Below are 20802 nucleotides of genomic sequence, written 5' to 3'. Positions count from 1 at the left end.
CTTGCCACCACATAAAGAAGGGTGTGTTTGTTTCCCCTTCGCCATGATTGCGTTTTCTGAGGCCTCCCCAGCCATGCTGAACTGTGAGTCAATTAAACCTCTTTCTTTTATAAATTACCCCGTCTCAGGCATGCCTTTATTAGCAGCATGAGAATGGACTAATACAGTAAATTGGTGCTGGGTAGTGGGGCACTGCTATAAAGATACCCGAAAATATGGAAATGACTTCGAAACTGGGTAACAGGCAGAGGCTGGAACAGTTTGGACGGCTCAGATGAAGAAAAGAAGATATGGAAAAGTTTAGAACTTCCTAGAGACTTGGTGGATGGCTTTGACCAAAATGCTGATAGTGATATGGCAATAAAGTCCAGACTAAGGTGGTCTCTAATGGAGATGAGGAACTTTTTCGGAACTGAAATAAAGGTGACTCATGCTATGTTTGAGCAAAGAGACTGGCAGCATTTTGCCCCTGCCATAGAGATCTGTGGAACTTTGAACTTGAGAGAGATGATTTTGGGTATCTGGCAGAAGAAATTCCTAAGCAGCAAAGCACCCAAAAGGAAGCAGAGCATAAAAGTTTGGAAAATTTGCAGCCTGATGATGTGCTGGAAAAGAAAAACCGATTTTCTGGGGCGAAATTCAAGCCAGCTGCAGAAATTTGCATAAGTAATGAGGAGCTGAATGTTAATCACCAAGACAATGCGGAAAATGCTTCCATGGCATGTCAGAGACATTCACAGCAGTCCCTCTCATCACAGGCCTCAAGGCCTAGGAGGGAAAAATGGTTTCATGGGCTGGGCCCAGGGCCCGTCTGCTCTGTGCAGCCTAGGGACTTGGTGCCCTGAGTCCCAGCTGCTTCAGCTCCTGCCGTGGCTAAAAGGGGACAATGTACAGCTTGGGCCATTGCTTCAGAGGATGTAAGCTCCAAGCCTGGGTGGCTCACATATGGTGTTGGGCCTGTGGATACACAAAAGTCAAGAACTGAGGTTTGGGAACCTCCACCTAGATGTCAAAGGATGTATGGAGACACCTTAATGTCCAGGCAGAAGTTTGCTGCAGGAGTGAAGCTCTCATAGAGAACCTCTGCTAGAGCAGTGCAGATGGGAAATGTGAAGCTGGAGTCCCCACACAGAGTCCCCACTGGGGCACTGCCTAATGGAGCTGTGAGAAGAGGACCACTGTCCTCCAGACCCTGGAATAGTAGATCCACCAACAGTTTGCACCATGTACCTGGAAAAGCCACAGACACTCAACATCAGCTCATGAAAGCAGCTAGGAGGGGAGCTGTACCCTGTGAAGCCACTGAGGCAGAGTCACCCAAGGCCATTGGAGCCTACCTCTTGCATCAGCGGGGTCTGGATATGAGACATGGAATCAAAGGAGATCATTTTGGACTTTAAGGTTTAATGACTGCCCAATTAGATTTCGGACTTGCATGGGGCCTGTAGCCCCTTTGTTTTGGCCAATTTCTCCCTTTGGAATGGATGTATCTTCCTAATGCGTATACCCTCACTGTGTCTAGGAAGTAACTAAATTGCTTTTGATTTTACAAGCTCATAGGTAGAAGGGACATGCCTTGTCTTAGATGAGACTGGACTTGGACTTTTGGGGTAATGCTGGAATGAGCTAAGACTTTGGGGGACTGTTGGGAAGGCATGATTGTGTTTTGAAATGTGAGGACATGAGATTTGGGAGGGGCAAGGAGCAGAATGATATGGTTTGGCTATGTCCCCACCCAAATCTCATCTTGTAGTTCCCATAATTCCCATGTGTAGTGGGAGAGACCTGCTGAGAGGTAACTCAATCATGAAGGTTGTTACCCTCATGCTGTTCTTGTGAAAGTGAGTGAGTTCTCATGAGCTCTGATGGTTTTTATAAGGGGCTTTCCCCCAACCTTGGCTCTGCATTTCTCCATCCTGCTAGAAGGGCATGTTTGCTTCCCCTTCTGCCATGATTGTAAGTTTCCTGAGGCCTCCCCAGCAATGTGGAACTATGAGTCAATAAAACCCTTTCCTTTATAAATTACCCAGTCTCAGGTATGTCTTTATTAGCAACATAAGAATGGACTAATACATGTGTACTTTTGTAAACACAGATAAAAGCATTTGTTTTTGTTTCCTTCTTACTTGATTCCCAGAATTCAAAAACTATTTCTGGGTATTTTTATGGCAATATGATTATTTACCTAACTCCAAGAAAAATCTGCTCTCTCATTATAGCAGAATACAATAAAGAATATTTGTTATATTGCCAAGGCTTCAACTGAAATGTCATATTTGAAAATATAGGTCAGTTGTGGTGGCTTATATCTGTAATCCCAGCATTTTGGGAAACTGAAGTGGGAGGATAACTTGAAGCCTGGAGTTCAAGACCAACCTGAGCAACACAGCTAGATACTGTCTCTAAATAATAATAATAAGAAGAAGAAGAAGAAGAAGAAGAAGCTAGGCGTGGTGGCGCACACCTATAATCTTATCTACTTCAGATTCTGAGGTGGCAGGATCACTTGAGCACAGGAATTCAAAGCTTCAGTGAGCTATGACTGTGTCACTGTACTCCATCCTAGGTGACAGAGTGAGCCTCTGTCTCTAAAAAAATAAATAAAAACAAAATATGCATACACCATCTGACTTCGATGGTTCTCAGCCCTACAGTGAGTAAATAAAAACAATCACTCACTTCCCGGCAGGCCCAGGAACCTTAAGACTATAAGTAAAATCTAAAGTTTGCCTCTGTTTGGCTTCCTAATTTCAAGAGGTTTTTAAATCTGAGATTCCCATAAGATCAACGTGGGGGGAAAAAGTCATGTCTCTTAAGGAGAGCTATAATACAACTGTGATTAAATTGTAGCTCTGAACATTTTCGAAATTCTGTTATGTTCATCTATTCCAACTTTCCTCTATAAAAATAGTAAAATGGGAACTTCTCTGTTCCTAAAGCCCTATTAGCTAAAACAAGATGAATTTTAAGGAACAAGTCTCATGCCTGATGTATGAGCCACGAAGAAAGTTCACCAAACTGTCAATGCTATACCAAGAGACATTCAAACTGCAAATCAGAGTGAGAAGTTGACATTTTCCACACTGCAAACAGCTCTTCCTAAAACTTCAGAACAAGACTCTGTATCATAATGAGACTTTTACCCACCTTAATACTATCTTTTTCATTTGACAGGATAATGGTATAATTAAAAGTTCACAATCAGTAGCTTCTGCTGGTAACTTGACAAAATCTGACCTAAAAAATTATTATGCTTGGTGTGGTGGCTCATGCCTGTAATTCCAGGACTTTAGGAGGCCAAAGCAGACAGATCACTTGAGGCCAGGAGTTAGAGACCAGCCTGCCCAATATGGCGAAACCTCATCTCTACCAAAACATATCAGTTAGCTGGGTGTAGTGGCACACACCTGTAATCCCAGCTACTTGGGAGGCTGAGGCACAAGAATTGCTTGAACCTAGGAGGTAGGGGTTGCAGTGAGCCGAGCTTGCACCACTGCACCCTAGTCTGGGTGACTGAGCAAGACTAAGACTCTATCTCCAAAATATACACACACACACACACACACACACACACACACACATATATATGTCCATATAGTGGGAAACTTTAAAAATATCCCTAACACAACTTTTTGTTCTAATTATACTGGTGGTCTCTTTTGTAATTTGGCATTCTCTGCATTGATTCAACCCAGTCATAAAATGCTACTGAGTAGCTACAGCAAGTCTCACCAGATATGCCTGGACTTTTTAATCTTTACAGTTGGTTACCTTCAAAATTAGATTCATGACTTTGAACCATTATACAAACTGGATTTATTATATAGTTGCTGATTATTTTTTGTAGCATAGTCTTTAAGCTTTACTCTTATAGCCTGTCTAATCCTTGTAAAGCCAACTCTCTTAATAGAATAACATTGGCCCAGTGCTTCAAGATGATTGCTGATGCCTATGGAACTGACCATATGGAACTTGATGCTGGATTCCAAACAAATCTGTCCTGAGAGTTTTCCTTCTGGCCTCTTTGCTATTCAAATGTGGCCTGGGACCCTCATATAGACCTCCCTATATTCCCCCTGACATGGGACAGAGACAATTGTGACAGGTCCATCCTGGCACTGAAGGAAAATTAAGCCTAACTTCAAAATGCTTGATCAGTGCTGCATTCAGAGAAAGATTTTGATCAAAAGGGGGAAGTGTGAAAGTTGATCATATGAATTGGGTCATTCTTGTCATAACCAACTAAAACAAATCAAGAAGCCAGAGGAAAAGACACCCAGGGCACATAACATTGCTCCAAGAATGTAATTTTCTGCAAGCTTGCCTGCTGAAGCTGCCTGCCATAGCCTGAGACCAGTTTTATCTAACTGCTACTGAAACAACCTGCTACAACTGTAAGGCTAATGACTACCATTTTCACTCACCAATCAGAGCTTGCCAGCTGCCCCAAACTTTGCTAGTGCCAATGAACTTTCTCAAAGAGGAATACACAACATTTCTCCTTTTTAAAAAACCTCCAATCTCGTTTTTATTCTTCAGCTATGCGGAGGACCACCCATCTGTGTGTATGTCCCAAATTGCGATGCTTGTATCCCAAGTAAAACATTAAATAAGATTTGTCACTATACATTTTATTTAACTTCAACAGAACCCAGAACAGAGCAACCATTTAGAATGAAGTCTAAATAATTTTTATGGATATTTGCCTATGGAGAAAAAGTTACAATCTCTCAAAAAGATAAAACAATAATGAGCAATTAAGCATCTTGCACACACACACACACATTTTACATTTTATAAATATATGTGTGTGTGTACACCATATACATATATACACCATTGTATTAGTCCATTTTCACACTGCTATAGAGAACTACCTGAGATTGGGTAATTTATGAAGTAAAGAGGTTTAATTGACTCACAGTTCCACAGGCTTAACAGAAAGCACGGCTAGGAGGCCTCAGGAAACTTACAATCATGGCAGAAGACAAAGAGGAGGCAGGCACATCTTACCATGGAAGAGCAAGAGAGAGAGAGAGAACAAAGGGTGAAGTGCCACACACTTTCAAACAACCAAATCTTGTGAGAACTCAGCACTATCAGGAGAACAGCAAGGAGGAAATCTACCCCCATGATCCAATCTCCTCCCACCAGACCCCTCTCCTGACACATGGAGATTACAATTCAAGATGAGATTTGGGTGGTGACACAGAGCCAAACCATATCATTCTGCCCCTTGCCCCTCCCAAATCACATGTCCTTGTCACATTTCAAAACCAATTATGTCTCCCCAACAGTTCCCTAAAAAGTCTTAATTCATTCCATTGTTAACTTAATAGTCCAAGTCCAAAGTCTCATCTGAGACAAGGCAAGTCCCTTCTGTCTATGAGCCTGTGAAATCAAAAGCAAGTTAGTACTTCCAAGATAGAATGCGGGTACAGGCATTGCATCAATGCTCCTATTCCAAAAGGGAGAAATTGGCCAAAACAAAGGGGCTACAGGCCCCATACAAGTCTGAAATCCAGCAGGATAGTCATTAAATCTCAAAGCTCCAAAATAATCTCCTTTGACTCCATGTCTCACATTCAGGGCATGCTGATGCAACAGGTGGGTCCAAAGACCTTGAACAGCTCCTCCCCTGTGGCTCTGCAGGATACAGCCACCTTGGCTGCCTTCACAGGCTGGTGTGTAATGCCTGTGGCTTTTCCAGGCACATGGTACAAACTGTTGGTGGATCCACCATTCTGGGGTCTGGAGGACAGTGTCCTTCTCCTCATAGCTCCACTAGACAGTGCCCCAGTGGGGACTTTTTGTGGGGATTCCAGCCCCATGTTTCCCCTCAAAGTTCTCCATGAGGCCTCTGTCCCTGCCACAGACTTCTGCCTGGACATTCAGACATTTCCATACATCCTCTGAAATCTAAACAGAGATTCCCAAGCCTCAGTTCTTGCCTTCTTCTCATCCGCAGGCCCAACATCACATAGAAACCACCAAGGCTTGGGACTTGCACCCTCTGAAGCCACAGCCCAAGCTGTACCTTGGCCCCTTTTAGCCACAGATGGAGGTGGAGAGGCTGAGACACAGGATGCTATGCCCCAAGGCTGCACAGATCAGTGGGACCCTGGTCTCAGCCCATGAAATCATTTTTTCCTTCTAGGTCTCTGGACCTGTGATGGGAGGTGCTGCCATGAAGCTCTCTGAAATCCCTTGCAGACATTTTCCCCATTGTCTTGGCTATTAACATTTGGCTTCTCTTTACTTACATAAATTTCTGCAGCTGGCTTGAATTTCTCCCCAGAAAATAGATTTTTCTTTTCTACCACATTGCACAGGCTGTAAATTTTCCAAACATTTTATGCTTTGCTTCCCTTTTAAACAAAAGTTCCAATTTCAGACCATGTCTCTGTGAACACATATGACTACTGTTAGAAGCAGCCAGGTTATTTCTTGAATGCTTTGCTGCTTAGGAATTTCTTCTGCCAGATACCCTAAATCATCTCTCTCAAGTTCAAAGTTCTACAGATCTCTAAGGCAGAGGCACAATGCCACCAGTCTCTACTAAAGCATAGCAAGAGTGAGCTGTACTCCAGTTCCCAATAAGTTCCTCATCTCCATCTGAGACTACCTCAGCCTGGACTTCATTATCCATATCACTATCAGCGTTTTGGTCAAAACCATTCAATGAGTCTCTAGGAAGTTCTAAACTTACCCACATCTTTCTGTCTTCTTCTGAGCCCTCCAAACTATTCAAACTGCCCATTACCCAGTTCCAAAGTAACCTCCACATTTTCAAGTGTCTTTATAGCAGTACCCCACTCTGGGTACCATAATCCGTATTAGTCCATTTTCACAGGGTTATAAAGAATTACCTGAGGCTGGGTAATATATGAAGAAAGAGGTTTAGTTGACTCACAGCTCAGCACGACTGAGGAGGTCTCAGGAAACTTACAATCATGGCAGAAGGTGAAGGGGAACCAAGCATGTCTTATATGAGGGAGCAGGAGAGAGAGTGAGCAATGGGGGAAATGCCACACATTTTCAAACGACCTGATCTTGTGAGAACTCACTATCATGAGAAGAGCAAGGGGAAGTTTGCCCCATCATTCAATCACTTCCCGCCAGGCCCCTTCCCAAACACATGGGAATTACAGTTAGAGATAAGATTTGGGTGGGTACAGAGCCAAACTATATCCACCATATACATATAGCATATACATATATACACATATATACACACCATATACCATATATATACACAGGTGCATACACATACATACATGTGTAAAATGTGGCTATATATGCATATGTATATATACATATATATGTATACGCATATAGCACATATATACACATAGAGTAATATATATGTACGTGTATATATATAGGACACACACAAAAGTGAAAACTTGTAGAAATAAAAGAAACAAATCCACAACCATAGTAAATTACATGAATACACTTTTCTTAGAAATTGACAGATTAAATAAATGTGGCTATACAATGTCTAAATAATAGGAGATTGACCATGTGCAAGAATATCAGAGGAACAAAAAGATTTCTAAAAAGCAGAAATCAAGCCAGGTATGGTGGCTTATGCCTGTAATCCCAGCACTTTGGGAGGCCAAGGGGGGCAGATCACGAGGTCAAGAGATCGAGACCATCCTGGCCAACATGGTGAAACGCCGTCTCTACTAAAAATACAAAAATTAGCTGGGTGTGGTGGCACGTGCCTGTAGTCCCAGCTACTCTGGAGGCTGAAGTAGGAGAATCACTTGAACCCAGGAGGCGGAGGTTGCATTGAGCTGAGATCATGCCACTGTACTCCAGCCTGGTGACAGAGTGAGACTCCATCTCAGAAAAAAAAAAAAAAAAGCAGAAATCATGAGGACCAGAGAATGTCTGGCCACAGCATCATAAAATCAGCGACAAAATTAATAGGATAGCTAGAGGAGAGTATTATACCTATGAAAAATTTAAAACATGCTTCTAAGTAACTTCTGAATCACAGAAAATATAAAATTTAAAATATGGGCTATTAGAAACAAATGACATTATAAATATGCAGGATGCAAACAAAGGAGTATTTGGATGAAATTTCATGGTGTTAAATTCATGTATTGGAAAACCAGAAAGATTGAAAATACAAGAGGCTTTTAACTCAAGAAGCTATGAAAAAAGTGAAAGAAAGATAAAAATCAGGCTGATGATATAATAAATCAGTAAAAGAAAAATAATAACAAGCCGGGCACAGTGGCTCACGCCTGTAATCCCAGCACTTTGGAGGCCAAGGCAGGTGGATCACCTCAGGTCAGGAGTTCGAGACCAACCTGGCCAACATGGTGAAATCCCATCTCTACTAAAAATACAAAAATTAGCCAGGGGTGGTGGCATGTGCCTGCAATCCCAGCTACTTGGGAGGCTGAGGCAGGAGAATTGCTTGAGCCTGGGAGGTGGAGGCTGCAGTGAGCCAAGAGCTCACCATCACACTCCAGCCTGGGCGACAGAGCAAGACTCTGTCTCCAAAAAAAAAAAAAAAGAAAGAAAGAAAGAAAAAAAAGAAAAAGAATAGATTTAATCAATAAAACCAAATACTGGTTTACTGTAAAGATCAATTAAATGGACTAGTATATGACAAGCCAATTCAAGAAATAAGAGAGAAGATACAATCGATAATATTAGAAATGAGAAAGGTGATACAACCAGAGTCATCAAGGTGATGAAAAAGTAAGTTATATGTTCAATAGTATGCCAATGCATTTTAAGACCTAGATGAAATAGAACATTTTCATGAAAAATATAATATGGAATAAAGAAAATAGAAAGTGATAACACTGAGTCAAGAAGAGATAGAGGCCAGGCACAGTGGCTCATGCCTGTAATCCCAGCACTTTAGGAGGCTGAGGCAGGCGGATCATCTGAGGCCAGGAGTTCAAGACCAGCCTGGTCAACCTGGCGAAACTGTGTCTCTACTAAAAATACAAACATTAGCCGGGTAGTGTGGCACACACCCATAATCCCAGCTACAGGGGAGGCTGAGGCAGGAGAATCATTTGAACCTGGGAGGTGGAGGTTGTAGTGAGCTGAGATCGAGCCATTGTACTCCAGCCTGGGCGACAGAGCAAGACTCTTGTCTCAAAAAAAAAAAAAGAAAGGAAAAAAAAAAAAAAAAAAAGAGAGATAGATAGAGACCCTGAAGAGAAGAAATTGAAAAGGTAGTCAATGACTTACTGCTAAAGTTATTGTTTGCCTGTTATTTCCAACAAATCTTCAAGGGACAAATAATTCCTTGAAGAAGAATTTACCCTTGAAGGATAAATAAATGCTTCCAGGGCATTAAAAAAAAAAAAAAAAAGGTAAACCACCTACATTCATTCCAGAAGGTTAATATACTTCTGACACTGACACACACAAACACACTCTACAAGAATAGTTTTTTTAAAAGCCCCATCTCAGACACACAAACTTACTAATAAAATATCAAATCAGGCCGGGTGTGGTGGCTCATGCCTGTCATACCAGCACTTTGGGAGGCTGAGGGGGGGGCAGATCACTTGAGGTCAGGAGTTCAAGACCAGCCTGGCCAACATGGCGAAACTTCGTCTCTACTAAAAATACAAAAATTAGCCGGGTATGGTGGTGGGCAACTACAATCCCAGTTACTTGGGAGACTGAGGCAGAAGAATCACTTGAACCCGGGAGGTGGAGGTTGCAGTGAGTCAAGATTGTGTCACTGCACTCCAGCCTGGGTGACAGAGCAAGACTCCGTCTCGAAAAATTATCAATTCAAATACAGTAGTGACTAAAAAAAAAAATCTATCACAGCCATGAAGAGTCCATCCCAATAATGCCAAGATTTTTCAAAATTCATTTATTATTATTATTATTTGTTAAAGTTACACCTGCTGGAATGGGATCAAAATTTATTGAATTCAAAAAAAAAAAAAAGGCCAGTATGGTGTCCCACGTCTGTAATCCCAACTACGCGGGAGGCTGAGGCAGGAGGATTGCTTAAGTCCAGGAGTTCAAGGCTGCCGTGAGTTTTGATCATAACACTGCACTCCAGCCTGGGTAACACAATGAGACCCTGTCTCTAAAATAAATAAATAGAGAAGATCTGCACACATAGCTATCCCCAGCCTCAACCCCAAAAAAGTATTTGATGGAATTCAGCATTAACTTCTGGTAATACTCTAAAAATACCAAAAATAATAAAAGAAACTTGCCTGCACCTGACAAAGCAATATTTATTGGAAATACCTGGCACATCAGAATAATGGTGACATATTCAAAGCATTTCCATGTGAATCAGAACAAGACTCTGATGCCTGCTACTGCCAACTGTACTTAACTTTTCATTGAAGTCCCAGCTCATTCAGTAAGAGGGAATTAAAGGAGGAAAGGAAAGGAAGCAGGAATGGCCACTATCGGTCATGGGTATGGCACTGGCAGTGTTGTACTGACAGTCCTTTACCTGGAAACTCTACAAGAGTCAACTGACAAACTTCTAGAACAAATGAGAAATATCAGCAAGGGGGCCAGATCTGAGATCAACCTACAAAAATTAGCTTGTTATTACATGTAAATAGGAACCAATAGAACAAAGTCATGGAAAAAATGATCCATGTGCGGTAGCAACTAAAACATAATATACCAGAAAGAAATGTGAAGAAAACTGTAAAGTATAACTGAAGGCTATCATAGATAGCATGAATAAATGGAAATACCTCATATCCTGAATGAGAAGATTCATCTTCCAAACGTATAGGTGTTCTCCAAGTTAATCTATAAATGTTAATGAAAGTGATATGGTTAGGATCTGTGTCCCTGCCCAAATCGCAGGTCAAATTGTAATCTCCATTGTTGGAGGAGGGGCCTGGTAGGAGGTGACTGGATCACGGGGGTGGATTTCCCCCCTTGCTGTTCTTGTGATAGTGAATTCTCATGAGATCTGGTTGTTTAAAAGTGTGTAGCACCTCCCCCTTCACTCTCTTTCTCCTTCTCCAACCATGTAGGACATACCTGCTTCCCCTTTGACTTTTACCATGATTGTAAGTTTCCTGAGACCTCCCCAGCCATGCTTCCTGTACAGCCTGCAGAACAATAGGCCAATTAAACCTCTTTTCACAAATTACCCAGTCTCATGTTGTTCTTTATAGCAATGCAAAAATGAACTAATACAGGAAGCAAACAGAGTGCTTGCCTTATTAAATATTAAAAAATACTATAAAGCTAGTAAAATGAAAACAGCAAAGATTTTTCACTGGAATAAATGAATAAATCAGTGGAAACTAATTGAGATGCCCATGTGTCTATGAAAATTTAATATATCATAGAGTTGACATTTCATGAGTGAGAAGGTAATGGAGTATTCAATATTGGGTTGAGACAATGACCATCTATTTGAGGAAATACTTAGAGGAGTTAATATACATCATTAAGTTACGGCCATTTTTACATATGTCATCTGATATGGTTTGGCTCTGTGTCCCCACCCAAATCTCATCTCTAATTGTAATCCCCACATGTCAAGGGAGGGACCTGGGTGAGTCATGGAGGTGGATTTTCCCCATGCTGTTCTGTTATAGTAAGTGAGTTCTGATGAGCTCTGATGGTTTAAAAGTGTGGCACTTACCCTTTGCTCTCTCTTTCTCTCTCCTGCAACCAAATAAGATGTGCCTTGCTTCCCCTTCATCTTCTGCCATGACACCATGATTGTAAGTTTCCTGAGGCCTCCCCAGTCATGCAGAACTGTGAGTCAACTGACTCTCTTTTCTTCATGAATTACCCAGTCTCAGGCAGTTCTTTCTAGCAGTGTGAAAATGGACTAATACATTATCTCATTTGAACTTCATATGAATTAACACTCTGAGGGGTAGGCATCATTACTCATTTTATAAATGAGGAACTGAGGGTCAAAGAAATGAAGAAATTCCACCCAGATCACACAGCTGGTACACGCCAGAGACTGAAACCAGGTCCTCTGACTTCAGGGCCAGCACTCTTTTCTTACACCACACGGCATCCCTCACATTCTCCCATTTTGTCAAAGAATTTCAGTGACTCCCCACCCTAAAAACCAAAATAAATTCCAGATAGATAAAAGAGATATTTGAAAAACTGTAAAGACTGTAAGAGAATATTTTATAATTTTGGGGGTGGGGATGACTTTCTCAAGCAAAATATAAATTTTATAAAGAAGAGAGCTCAGAGATGATGATCCCAAAATTTAAAGCTTTGTTATGACAAAGATGCCATAAACAAATATAAAATAACAATAACAGATTTGGAGAAAATATCTGTCTGTAATAAATAGAAAAATGAATCATTTTAGAATAAATACAAATGGCCAATACACACCTGAAAAGTTGTACAAAGGCAACAGAAACAAGGGAAGTGCAAATTATATATTCTTAATACATATGTTTATATACCTAAAATATACAATATGAGCCGGCTGTGGTGGCTCACACCCGTAATCCAGCACTTTGGGAGGCTGAGGCAGGTAGATCACCTGAGGTCAGGAGTTCGAGACCAGCCTGGCCAAAATGGTGAAACCCTGTCTCTACTAAAAATATATATATATACACACAAAATTTAGCCGGGCATGGTGGTGGGCACCCGTAGTCCCAGCTACTCAGGAGGCTGAGGCAAGGGAATTGCTTGAACCTGGGAGGCAGAGGTTGCAATGAGCCAAAGTTGTGCCACTGCACTCCAGCCTCAGCAACAGAGGGAGACTCTGTCTCAAAAAATGATAAAAAAAAATATATATATATACACAACATGGATATATACGTATGTACTATATATGTAATATTTTGATTGTAAATATAATGTATTATATAACTGTGTATAAATGTTTTTTTCTTAAGACAGGAAAAATTCTGTTTGGCTAATATCCAATGACAGCAAAGGTAAGGAGAAGTAAGTACTCACAGATGCTGGTGGGATGTATCTTAAAGTAGATAACATAGAAATCTTAGAACTGGGCTTAATCAGACGTCAACATGGTGGATTAGCGTCTAAGAATAGAGTTGCCTTAGCCTCTACAGATGGTGTGAAAACCTTTTTTGCTAAAATTTTATTTCTATGTATCAATCATAGAGAAATATTCTTGTGCAGGATGAAACCAATACACAGATATTTATCTCAGAATGGTTTGCCATAAAGAAAAATTTGAAACACTCTAATCATTAATCAATAAAGGAATGTTTCAATTACAGCATATCCATAGGACATAATTGTTTGTAATAGTTAATAACATGTCAATTAATTTTTATGTATTGATATGGAATGACCGACAGGGCAAAGTGTTACACAGGAAAAAAAAATTGCTTATTGCAAATCAATACGTAGGGTATGATCTCATTTCTGTAAAACAAAAAGTAAAGCAAAACTGTATCTTTACGTAGGTATTGTTCTGGTTATCTACTGCAACGTAACAATTCACCCCACAGTGTAATGGCTTAACACGATGACATTTAATTTGCTCATGAATCTGCCATTTGGGTGTGGCTGGGAAGGGACAGCTTGTTTCTGCTCCACTGGGTGTCAGCTGGAAGCTGGGGCTGGTAGCGCCTTCAAGCTGGCGTGCCCATGTATCTGATGGTTGGCACTAGCTACCACTTGGGACTTCAGCTGAAGAAGTGGTTGGAACACCTGTGTGCGGCCCTTCCAGAAGGCAGAGTCCCAAGTGTGAGCATCCACAAGAGGAAGGGATCAGTCAGAAACTGTGTCTGATTGTTGCCCTGCCTTAGAAGTCTCACGGTGTCATGTCCCATGCATTCTCCAGGTTAAAGCAGGCATACAGGCTCATCTGCAGTTAAGGGCGGGAAACCAGGCTCTACTCTTTCATGGGAAAAGTGTGAGGTTTGTGCACATTTCAAAACCACCCTAAAAGTGTGTGTATCATTTTGTAGAAAAAGAGCTATAGGTATGGCGGCTCAAGCCTGTAATCCCAGCATTTTGGGAGGCCAAGGTGGGCTGATCACCTGAGGTCAGGAGTTCGAGACCAGCCTGACCAATATGGTGAAATCCCGTTTCTACTAAAAATACAAAAATTAGCTGGGCATGGTGGTGCACGCCCATAATCCCAGCTACTAAGGAGGCTAAGGCAGTAGAAGTGCTTGAACCCAGGAGGCAGAGCTTGCAGCGAGCTGAGATCCAGCCTGGGCAACAGAGTGAGACTCTGCCTCAAAAAAAAAAAAAAAAAGAAAAGAAAAGAAAAAGAAAAGGAACTCTAGAGATAGATGCCCACCAACCGATGATTGTTGACTTGGTGAAGTTGGGAGGATTGGGAAGTAGAGGTGGTGGGTGAATTGGTTAGTATGCAAACCCAGCTTGAACTAGCTTAAGAACAAAAGGATTTATTGACCTCCATAACTGGCAGTTCCAGGGTTCAAGTGACTTCAGGGGTTTCAACAATGCCATCAGGACACTGTATTTCTTTCCATTTTCCAGACTGACTCTGTGTGCTGGGTAAGATGCCACCAGAAGTCCAGGCATACATCTTCACGGTTTAGCAGCAACAGTGAAAAGACAAAAGGTATTTTTGCTGGTGGCTCCAGAAGAAAAGTCCCAGGAAAGATAGGTAGTGATGGATGTGGGCTAACTGCCCATTCATACCCTGGTCACTGTGGTCAGCAGGGCGGGGCACCTTGATGGACACACCTTGGTCACGTCCCCACCTCTTCAGCAACTGCTTGCCATTTTTGCTCTGATTTCTTTTGTTTTGACACATGGAGAATTCTCTTGTGTTTCCTCTTGGGTATGTATTTAAAACCTTTCCCTTCCCCCATATTTCATACAAAATTTGTATGTGTTTGGGGACTAGCGCAGTCCACCATATTGAAAAGACACCCTTCATGGCTTCTATAAAATTGAGCAGACCAGCCTGGGTAACATGGTAAAACCCTGTCTCTACAAAAAATGCAAAAAGACTAATTAGCTTGGCAGGGTGGTGCACGCCTGTGGTGCCAGCTACCAGGGAAGCTGAGGTGAGAGGATCGCCTGAGCCTGGGAAGTGGAAGCTGCAGTGAGCTGAGATCTTGTCACTGTTCTGCAGCTTGGGTGACAGAGCGAGACCCTGTCTCCAAAAAAGAAAAAAAAAAGATTGATCATCCCAACTGACTTCCTGCTGTCTGTCTTATAGCCATCGCTCTCCAGATCTTCGTTTCTAGGGTTGACGCTCTGCTTTCTCTGCACTAAAAGAATGTTGGCCTGGCACCCTAAAAAAGATTTCAAGTCACCCCATCACTGAAGAGAGGAACACAACGCCTTTGGTAGTGGAACAATATTTTATCCCATGAACACACTCCAGTGACATAATTTCACAGTAAAGCCAGAAATGCCATTCATTAACTTCTTCCCTATGCTGGATATTAAGAGTACAAATAAAACTGTCGTAAGAGTCATTCTACAAAACAACATTATAGAAATATAAGAGGAAATAAAATTAGTACATCTGTCCATGTATTTTGGTTCCTCAAGAAACAGTAATCCTGGTATTATTCAATTTGTTCTTCTATGGTCTGGTCTTATATTTTTTAAAAATTAGGTTGCACTGCAACCTCAGTGGCAGGAGTTGTAACCTCATGTAAGATCTGCCTCACACCAGTGTCCTGTGAGAGCTTGTTACAGTCCTCCTGTGCTGCTTTCCTTTGACCTTTCTAGATCATTCCTGAAATGTGGAGCCACGTGCAGTAAGCCTCACAAGCTGTTTCCTAATTATCTTTACACATTCTATTCCCATTCCTCCCCCTGCAGTGCAATCTAGTTTTCGCTTCTGTAGACTGGGTTCTCAGCCGCTCATCTTTTTATTCTCCACATCCGGCCTAGCACTTTCTAAAGAATTAAACATCTTGGCCAGGCGCAGTGGCTCACGCCTGTAATCCCAGCACTTTGGGAGGCTGAGGTGGGTGGATTACCTGAGGTCAGGAGTTCGAGGCCAACCTGATCAACATGGCGAAACCCCGTCTCTACTAAAAATACAAAAATTAGCTGGGCGGGGTGGCAGGCACTTGTAATCCCAGCTACTTGGGAGGCTGAGACATGAGAATAGCTTGAACCCAGGAGCTGGAGGTTGCAGCGAGCCAAGATCATGCCATTGCACTCCAGCCTGGGTGACAGAGCAAGACTCCATTTCAAAAAAAAAAAAAAAGAATTAAACTTTTTGGTCAAGTGTAGAAGGTTTCAAACTTTGCAAAGTGAAATGGTCCTTACCAGCCTTCCAAGATGGCAAGGAAGGTCATCCTCATATATCTTGACTTTCAACTACCTCATATTATTGAAGATCTTTGTGTCATAAAAGTATTTCATTGTTAGTTGACTTCTAATTTCTCATGTTTATGGAACAGACTGATGGTGCAAAGAGTCATAAATATTTTGAAAACTGTGTATATTGGCCATGGATAATTATAATTTCCCCTCTTCCATCTAACTTTTACTTACCTTAAAATACAAAAATTAGGCCGGGCGCGGTGGCTCACGCCTGTAATCCCAGCACTTTGGGAGGCCAAGGCGGGTGGATCACAAGGTCAGGAGATCTAGACTATCCTGGCTAACACGGTGAAACCCTGTGTCTACTAAAAATACACAAATTAGCCGGGCACGGCGGCATGCACCTGTAGTCCCAGCTGCTGGGGAGGCTGATGCAGGAGAATGGTGTAAACCCGGGAGGCAGAGCTTGCAGTGACCCAAGATCGTGCCACTGCACTCCAGCCTGGGTGACAGAGACTCCATCTCAAAAAAAAAAAAAATTAATTAATTTCCATTCCCTGAGCACCTCCCAATTAAAGGGAAAGGAATGAAGCCAGAGCCAGTATCGGTCATGGTGGCATAACTGTCCATTCAAACACAGCATCTATCAGGGCAAGTGTTTTTTTTTTGTTTTTGTTTTTGAGATGGAGACTCTATTGCCCAGGTTGGAGTGTGGTGGTGTGATCTCGGCTCACTGCAACCTCTGCCTCCCAGGTTCAAGTGATTCTCCTGCCTCAGCCTCCCGAGTAGCTGGGACTACAGGTGCGTGCCACCACGCCCGGCTAATTCTTTGTATTTTTAGTAGAGACAGGGTTTCACCATGTTGGCCAGGATGGTCTCGATCTCCTGACCTCATGATCCGCCGCACCTGGCCGGGCAAGTGTTTTTAAAATGGAAACATTCGCTCTAACATAGTACCTGACTGTCCACGACAGCCTCCAGCAACTCAGTGTCCACCACACCATCTACCCCTTGGCCACTGCGTGCCTCACGGATCGATCTCCACCTGGTCCACACTGTTTCTGAACACATCTGTGCTGCACAGAAAAATCCTTGCTGCGGTGCCGTCATTGCTCTTCTGATTCCTGAATTTTCTGACACTTCTGTTATCTTTCTTGTCTTTGCTTGAAACATAGTCAATTATTGTTACTTGTAACCAAAAGATGCTCAAATCATATAGAAAATAAGAATTTATCAAACAATTTCTAATGTTAAACAAACACTTTGGGAGACAGCAAACTGTTTCCAGGCATCTTTGTAAATGGATACATTGTTAAACTCTGTGAATGATTATTTACATTTGTTTTTATAAAATTTTATAATAAAAATATTACATGAATTGGGTGATTAACATCTAACCACATTAACGTCTTAAATATTAATCATTTAGAAATACTGCATTTCCAATGGCATACACATTTATCCAAAAATATTCCCTTCACACAGATCAAACTGAAATTCCTTTTAGGTATGTTTTTAGAACTGATTTCCAAGTTAGAAAAGAAAATGTTTCACGTTTAAATGTCAATTATTGGATTCAGTCTTTACTCTGCACGTCTTTATTAAAGGCCTATGGCTTAACATGAGAGACCCACAGTTCCTAACGTCTGCATAAATGAGAACAGGTGCACCCATGAAACGGCAGGAGAACAGGTGCACCCATGAAACGGCAGGGCTGATGGAGCGGGGGAACGGCGCTGGCCTGAGGTAACAACACTTCATCCTGCTGGCAGCCCCGCCGCCAACCCATGGAGCGCCTTTGAGGAAGTGGCTTCATCACCCGTGAGCCTCAGTTTCCTCACCCACACAGTGAAGAGATTGAATGAGATTTTCTGTCTACTCTGAATTCAATCAAGAGGTGAGTCAAAATGAAGTTTAATAGGCTCTGATTGCTGCTAAAAAATAAAAATTTGATGTATTTACTTCTGTGTTCTACAAAGAGAAACTGAATTGTTTACAGAAAAGCAGCCATGGAGGACTTCCTCCTCGTGCAGCAGGGACCTGGCAGTGACCACTAGAAGCTAAGGTGGACTTGTTTCTCTTCAGCTGTAAGGAATCGCAAGTCCATTTTTTAATAATACATGTGGTAAAATAGAATAATTTGACCAAAAATATTACTCAAATTATTATCTGTACGGTGCTCTAGCATTTCCAAAGTATTTTCAGACATTAACAAGTCTGGGCCTCCACTCATGGGATGGGCATTATCACTGTCCTTATTTTGCTTCTGAGGACACTGGGCTGAGAAGAGTGACTTCCTTGAGGTTAGCCTGTGATAAACTAGTCCTGATTCAAATCTGACTTTGACTCTCATGCTGATTCTAGCACCATGCATGGCTCCTGGTGAACTGCTTAAAACCTTGCAGGTAGGCTGGGCACGGTGGCTCACACCTGTAATCCCAGCACTTTGGGAGGCCAAGGCAGGCGGACCACCTGAGGTCAGGAGTTCGAGACCAGCCTCGCCAACATGGAGAAATCCCGTCTCTACTAAAAATACAAAATTAGCCAGGTGTGGCGGCACGTGCCTGTAATCCCAGCTACTCGGGTGGCTAAGGTAGGAGAATTGCTTGAACCTGGGAGGCGGAAGTTGCGGTGAGCAGAGATCATGCCATTGCACTCCAGCCTGGGCAAAACTCAATCTCAAAAAAACAAAACAAAACAAACAAACAAATAAACCCTTGCAGGTAAATTACAATCCTAAAATTCACTGTAAAGCAAAACAAGAAACTTGAAGTTAGCATCCTGGTTTACCTGGAGGAAAATCAGAAGCATGAGAACTCGGTAGTGCAAACATCCGTGGTTCCTGCAGACCCCTTCATTCAGGAAAAGAAGCCCGGCAATTACGACTTTTTCGCTCTCTCCTCCCGTGAGACCATGAGCGCTTCTTTCACCTTCTACACCTTTCTCAGTCGTAAGACCCCCGCAGAGCTGGGAGGACAGCACGCTCCTGGCGTGTTAGGCGTTCAGGGGACACCAGCAGCCACATCAGGTCCTGACCATGAGGAGGCCTCTGGGTGCCGGGTGGTGGTTGAGGATGTTGGTTTTGGAGCCAGATGAAGGGCGTTGGCCTTGTGCAAGTCAGGTCCCTGACCTGAGTCTTGGCACCTTCATCAGGAAAAGCGTCCATTTTTTGGCAGGGTTGTCATAAAATATAAAGTATACAGTGCTAGCAGTGTCTAGCATATAGAAGGCAATAAATGGTGGCTATATTGATATACGTACACCGTGACACTGAGTACCTTAAAGTTGCTTGCTGAAACAAGCATTTTCTTGTTTCGTAGAAAATTCTGCTTTAATATAAAATATGATAGCATTGAAGAGTTTGGATGTGTAACTTGTGATGCCTTAGAAAAATATCCTAAGGGGCTAGGTGCTCATGCCTGTAATCTCAGCACTTTGGGAGACTGAGGCGGGTGGATCACCTGAGGTCGGGAGTTCCAGACCAGCCTGACCAACATAGAGAAATCCCATCTCTACTAAAAATACAAAATTAGTTGGGCGTGGTGTGGTGGCACATGCCTGTAATCCCAGCTACTCGGGAGGCTGAGGCAGGAAAATCTCTTGAACCCAGGAGACGGAGGCTGCAGTGAGCCAAGATTGCACCATTACACTCCAGCCTGGGCAACAACAGCAAAACTCCATCTCAAAAAAAAAAAAAAAAAGAAAGAAAAAGAAAAAGAAAAAAAAAAAAAAATCCGAAGCACAACATAAACTTTTCTAATCACTTCAAAAAAAAAAAAAGAAAATTTCTACCTTAGCCAGGCACAGTGGCTCACTCACGCCTGTAGTCCCAGCACTTTGGGAGGGTGAGGCAGGTGGATCACCAGAGGTCAGGAGTTCGAGACCAGCCTGGCCAACATGGTAAAACCCTGTCTCTACTAAAAATACAAAAATTAGCCGGGCGTGGTGGTGCACGCCTGTAATCCCAGCTACTTGGGAGGCTGCGACAGGAGAATAGCTTCAACCCAGGAGGCGAAGGTTGCAGTGAGCTGAGATCGTGCCATTGCACTCCAGCCTGAGCAACAAGAGCAAGATTCCGTCTCAAAAAAAAAAAAAAAAAAAAAAAAAGAGAAAAGAAAGAAAAAGAAAAAGAAAAAATTTGCTTTAATGGAGCATTGACTGGCTGCAGTCAAGATTTAACCTAGGCTGGGCATGGCGGCTCACACCTGTAATCCCAGCACTTTAGGAGGCCAAGGCAGGCGAATCATGAGGTCAGGAGTTCGTGACCGCCTGGCCAACATGGCGCAACTCCATCTCTACCAAAAATACAAAAAAATTAGCTGGGCATAGTGGTGCATGCCAGTAATCCCAGCAACTCGGGAGGCTGAGGCAAGAGAATCACTGAACCTGGGAAGCAGAGGTTGCAGTCAGTCGAGATCAGGCTACTGCACTCCAGCCTCGGTGACAGAGCAAGACACCGTCTCAGGAAAAAAAAAAAAAAAAAAAAAGATTTAACCTGTTATTCAGTTTGTAGTGACTTCTTTTCAGATTGGGGTTTTTAAGTGGAAAAATACCAACCCCATCTTTATGAAAAAAGTCAGGTAATAC

Source organism: Chlorocebus sabaeus, chromosome 3 (assembly GCF_047675955.1).
Source record: "Chlorocebus sabaeus isolate Y175 chromosome 3, mChlSab1.0.hap1, whole genome shotgun sequence".
Taxonomy (NCBI): domain Eukaryota; kingdom Metazoa; phylum Chordata; class Mammalia; order Primates; family Cercopithecidae; genus Chlorocebus; species Chlorocebus sabaeus.
Note: the sequence above shows the minus strand (reverse complement) of the source record.